General features: G+C 33.6%; 1 long non-coding RNA gene across 1 annotated transcript; it reads right to left on the bottom strand.

Annotated features, from left to right (window-relative positions):
• Positions 1-739: 739 nt before the first annotated feature.
• On the bottom strand, positions 740-1620 carry LOC129730336 (uncharacterized). The gene is made up of 2 exons (XR_008728839.1): positions 1281-1620; positions 740-969 (listed from the first exon to the last, which is right to left on the bottom strand). It is a non-coding gene; the product is annotated as an uncharacterized LOC129730336 (long non-coding RNA).
• Positions 1621-6437: the final 4817 nt, after the last annotated feature.

The following is a 6437-nucleotide window of genomic DNA, read 5'->3' on the forward strand; positions in this document are numbered from 1 at the left end:
TCGTTATGCCTTTCTGTTTCTTCTCTCGACGTCATTAAAATTTGAGAGAGACCACGTGGCCGCGAGAGTTCGCAGGTCCATTTTCAGAGCTTTTGAGTGCAAATGAAAAACGAGCAAATTCATTCATTATTTCTGTCAATGTGGTGGAATTCTTCCGTCGATGTATAGTTTCATTCAAACCTCTACACCCATTTTGTTCATTCGAAAACTTGAACCTCGCAAAGTCCGCATAGTATACGTTTGTCTTCTTACGCGCTGCTTTCTTTTTAGTTTAAAATTTTAACATCGTCAAAGGAAACGCTTAAGCACTGAACAAAGATAGGTTTTTTACTCATGGCAAATAGATCATAAACATAATTTTAATTATCGTTGGACAAAACCTGAATGATACTGACATTGCATATCACAACGCCATCCGTCGATCGAACTTTTCTAGTTCTTCGACGGATCCAGAGTTATTTACGACTAAAACCGATCATTGAGAATCATGGTGTGATAAATGTGGATAAAGATTTCCTCTATGAAATGATGCAGATATCATTATTCTACGAGAAAATTATCGGAAAACTCGCGGTCATAATATACCGTAGAATTTGTTTGCCATATAGATAAATGTAGAGAGATAAAAGTTTTCTAAACTGTTATCACGATACTGTTGTTTCAGTGTTGCAAATGTTGATTGAACAGGTAGCCCACTTGGTCACGCGTCGCCTCTGTATCTTGAGTAAAAACGAAAAAATTATATGAAAAAAAAAACGCATTCTGTTTATTCGCAGGAAAAAAAAACAAACCAGTTTGGAAAATCATTCAAAAGTATCCTTATCAATAAAACTAATCTTATCAAAAATATGAAACGCTCAAATGTTCCTGTAAGTAACTTGCTTGTTTAGTTACTATGAATAATATGGCCAGATGAATTCCGCAGTTCTAAAGACATTTGTTGAATTTCAACGCTCCTGTGCATCCGATCTGCAAGAGTAGAATGAGACATACATTTTAAATATCGAATACAAATCTAGCGAAATATTTCAAAAGGTCCTATCTGCTTTGATCGATTTTTTCATCGATCACTTTTATTCAGTCACCACAAGTTATAAAACACCTTTTATAGCAAGTTATTTGCACAAGTTGATAGCGGAGGGACCATTCTAGCCTTCTGAACAAAAACCACGCTTCGGAGAGTTACTAAAGCTAAACTATTACCAAAATGAAAAGATGCTCCGGAAAAACGAAAAAAGCAGATAGGACCTTTTGAAATGTTTATCTAGAAATATCATTACCTTCTCGAAAAAATGTCCCCTCCTTTTCAGTCAATAGTTTAACAAACAACTAAATCAAGACATCCCTCTAATCGTTCTAGTTTTGGATTCCGACAGCCGATGGGCTTTGAATGATGACTGGTCGGTTGATTCGATAATGCTTGTCCTGCTTGCCGCCTCCACTTCCACTGGAGTCAAGATCTTCATTTTTATTTCAAACCGTTAAGTACAGAAGAACTTATTCAAATTTTTAAATCCTTGAAAAGAATGACGAGAAAACTTTTGTAATCAATTCGGTAAGATGGATTAGACAGGATTGGACAACATGAATAAAAAAAGTGTAAACAACTTTTTGACAGGTTCTTATCGTTTTTTGTTTGAGGCTCGCGTAGAAACGAGAAGAAGAATATTCATTACGTTCATTTTTCGTCGAGCAGTTTGACAGGGGAAAGTACGGGGTACTGTGGGGCAACGTGCACCAAAAAAAAAATTGCCAGTGTTACGTATGTCTTATGTATGTGGTGTCTACTTAAAACTAACTTTTGTGTGAAATTCATTGGAAATAATCTTGCATTTATTAATTATTTGATGATTTTTTAATAGTAAAAAGCTTGAAAAACAGCACCAAATATTTATTATATGAGCTGAAGAAAAAAATATGGCCATGTTCAGGAAAAACATATGGTGGGACTGATATGCGATTATTTTTAAGATGGGACAATTTGACCTCACATTTTTTTTTACTTTTTCGAATAAAACATACTTTTTTGTTTCCTTAATCGATAGTAGAGCAAGAAATAGATAGAATTTGATATTTAACTCAAAAACGAAAATCCATATGGGACTGGTATGCGATTATAGGCAGTATATGAGCTTTAAATTTAGTAGCTTCACATACTTAGGCATGCGTAACACTGGCGATTTTTTTTGATACCCTTTGCCCCACATCACCCGGTACCAACACCAGTATGAACTGCTCTACGAAAATGAACGGAATGAATTTTCTTCATCGCGGCTCTACTCGAGCCCTCAACAAAATCCCTTACGAAACTGTCAAAAAGTTGTTTATAAAATCAATGCTGCATTTTTCGAGTGGGAACGAGACAAATGCAGGACTGCGCAGGTACACAACCTCCATAAACTACTCAAACAGAGGTTTTTTTTAACAGAGGTTGGTACTTTCGAGTAGTTCATTTTGTACCAACTTTTTTGGAAGATTTCTTCCTGAGTGTTACGTATGTCTTATGTATGTGGTAGCTTGGTTATTAGTGCGTTGGTTTTGCGTTCTACAGAAGGTTGGGTTCTTTGATATGCTTTGGTATGCTGGTACTAAACCTTTTGTAATTTGCGGTCGTATTCTTCTGTGTACTTAATGACTGTTCGGTTTCCTTTGCCGGCTTCTACTGTGCAGATCTTCTTATTTTCATCTAGGGATTTTGTGGTAGATGTGATTGGGTGTTGGAAAAAGTGGATTTTTCGGCAACAATGTTTTAATTTGGAAATGTCTGGATTTGGGTAACGATATGACATCTATTGCGGTCTTGTATTGCGTGTTTTTGTGAGGTGTATAGAATAGATTCGATGTGAACAAGCATATGGTAAACCGGTACTTGTTTGATGTTGGTAATCAGCAATGCGAGTGGTGGTGGTATTTGGTATTGCTAGATTATTAGTGATGAATTCCGTGTGTGTTAGACGGTTGGTGTTATTCTTCAGATTTTGTAACTTGTTGTCGATTTTTCGTTTTTGAGATATATTTTGATATTTATCGTTTATCTGTCAATTGACAACCCTCCAACGATAATTTAGCGTCAATGAGCTATGATATAAACAGAAAATTGCCCATAAAGGCAACGATAAATTCTTTGTAATATTGAATATTGGAAATATTTCGCCATATATAAATAGTGTCTTGCCGCTTGGCTTGCCTACGATTCAATCAAACCGACACACCATGTTCTACATATCATGGTTATGGGCTAGGTTATGGATATGTTTGCTATGTCATACCGTGGATTCCATTAAAAATCGATATGGTTCGACATGATAAAATGATTGGATTCATTTATTCATGTGTAAAAAGCATTTGATATGAGCGCGTGAGAATTATTTTCAGTGCAATAACATACTGAGTAGAAACAACTCAGTCAAAATGTTATCTCTGTAAACTTGTACAGAGATGACGTCAAAAATATTCATTTCAATGACATTTTATGGGAGAGCGAGAGATTATTTTTATTTATTCTTCGGTTTCGCTTTTCCTCTTATTCGTTTGTTTGAAGTCATCTGTTTTCTCGGTGTTGTCGATTTTGCATCGCAGATTTTATTCTGAACGTATAGATTGTATTTGTTGAAATCAAGTTAATTATGAATTGTATTCTGCTATGAAACAAGAACAAGAAGAATATTTATTTCATGGAATACATTATCAGTGGGTCACAATCTGCATGTGAAGTTTTTAAATTTCCCTTATTGCGCGGCGAAGAACAAATAAAACGAAGGTCATAAAGATGGTAATTTATCCAATTTGATGTGCTTTGTGTATTGATTTTGTGTTTGTAAAAATCAAAACAAAGCAATATTTCAAATCAGCTGCTGAGTGTTTGAGTATACTTACATCGTATTTTGTAGACTCTTATAAAACTCTGTACGTTCAAGCCAAAGTTAGAAGTGCTATAAAATTTCGAATGAAATTTGCTTTATCAAATAAACCATTATTATCAACCCAAAGATAGTAGAAATTGACAAATATTGCGCTTTATTGCTTGCTATTTCTGTGCAACTTTTCATCTTATGTATAAATTTTCGGAACTAATTGGTATTATCAGGGGTATAGGAGTAAAAATCGATACACTACGTATCCATTCACTCCTGGTATACCACCTTGTGCGTCTTTGTTTATATGCCTCAAGGCGGCCAAATAGTCCGAATGATTTTCCCATAAAGTTAGTTGCTCACTGCAGTTTTAAAGAAAGCATTTGATTCGTACTCGTATTAGCACAGGTCGATGTTACAAGATAGATTTTAACTTCTCTTTACACCATTTCTCGCCTTTGTTTTTATACAAAAGATAGAAAAAGATAATAAAAATATAGGTGGTCAAATTCATAAATAGACATTCAGCCGATGGAAACCAATGTTCAGAGACCCCTAAATAAAAACTGTAGTAGGTCCAAAAACTTTTCAGTACTATCTAAAAAATTAAATACTACTAAATATATATATATATATATATATATATATATATATATATATATATATATATATATATATATATATATATATATATATATATATATATATATATATATATATATATATATATTAAATGCAATAAAAATATTAAAGAATAAAAAAGCACATTTTACCTACTAAAAATACCTACATTATTTCATCACGAGTCTGCAGTTATGAATACGTGTACAAAATTCAGATAAAACAGGTCTATCAATTTTAGAGAAAATATGACTATTATGGCTAGACGCCATGATAAATTCAAAAATTTGGATGATAACCTATGAATAAAAGAGAATAACAATTTTAAAAACGTTCAACCACAACTTTAAACAAAGTCAAAATTGAAAAATATAGCAAAATGATAAAAAAGCCAAATATATGTATCTAACAAAAACAAATATTGAAACTTTTTTAGTCTCTAAACAAGTATACCTTGTACCACGGCCTCGCTTTTCATATCTGAATGAATTGGTACATTTAAATGGTCCGAAAATCTACCAAATGAATTTGTCTTCTTTTTCGAAATAAAACACTGAAACTGAAACTTTAAACCTTATACCATTCTACCATGCACTGGGGGGAGGAGATGACACCCATGAGGAAAACTTTCATACGTGTCACTTTCAAAAGGGTGACCGTGAGATTAATTATCAATTAGGTAGAAATCAGGGTGAAACTCTCGAAATTATATAAATTTGCTTCTAAGAGTATAATTTCAACCAACTTTTCAAAAATGGGTAGATTTAGTGCAATTGAAAACGAACGTGCTAAATCTCATAATTTTCGATAACAAGATGAATCCACTCAAACATCGAAAGATGATTCCACACAAATTTTCCGCCCCGAGTGACACCCGGTCACGCTACGCCATTGCTATCATGTACTCGCGTTCAGAATCAAGTAGATCGCTCTTCGCCAGAAAGCCTCAGCGTCAAAGTTCAGAACCCGATTTCGGATATAACACCAAGACTCTGACGGCCACAGCTTCGAATAATTTTTAAAAACAGATATGCAAATGTTTCAGTCTAAACTGGACTCTTCCAGTTTTTTTCAGGTGGTATATTCAAACAGTTGCATCTCTCAGTTTTTTTTGTTTGTTTTTGTTACAGGAGATCTTGAAAAGTTTAAAATTTTAGATTATTATGGAATATCAATATAAAAGCGAGTGATCTAAAAAAAAATTGTGCGCAGGAAACATTCTTTAATTTATTCTTTGTTGCGTAGTACTCCGAGAGTGGCGCGCTATAAATTGTCATAACCTAAGATCCAGTCGTTTTAGCCCACCAATCTTAACAAAATTAAAAGAAAAGTCAAGTACACACTATACTTTTTTTTAAATAAAATGCCTTTCGACTGCGAATCAAGATAAAAATACGTCTACCTCATAATAGTGGAATAGAACATCATACCATCTTCAAGAAACTATTCCCTTTTTTGTGAAATAAAATTCAAATCTTCGGCCCCGTTATGCTCTCTGCGATTGGTTACATTTAATTAGAATAAAAAAAAAATTCAAATCCGCGTAAAAACGTGGAATTCCAGAAACCGCGTAAAATGTACGACCTTTTTTTAAATCACTCATATGTACCTATACCTATTACTTCTTAAAATCATACACAAGGACGAGAACTGTGGTGGGGACGCAGTGTTTATTGTTGATATGTTTGCTTTCTTGAAGGGTCAATCTAATCATGTTTCATCGTAAACAGAATAAAACGAACAAGCGATTTTACGCCCTAGTTCTATAACAATAACCACCAATCTCCTGAAAAATATTGAAGGACAAAGCTTTACGTTTATAACTATTTTAGATGAAAAAAATATACATCTATAGAATTGCACAAACGAAATATGGTTTAGCGTTTATATTGAACTATGCATTTCGAATAATATAGAATTACAAACATGAACAACTATCGCTCTTGCAGACAGTGATATTTC

The sequence above is a fragment of the Wyeomyia smithii genome, chromosome 3 (genome assembly GCF_029784165.1).
Source record: "Wyeomyia smithii strain HCP4-BCI-WySm-NY-G18 chromosome 3, ASM2978416v1, whole genome shotgun sequence".
NCBI classification, from domain to species: domain Eukaryota; kingdom Metazoa; phylum Arthropoda; class Insecta; order Diptera; family Culicidae; genus Wyeomyia; species Wyeomyia smithii.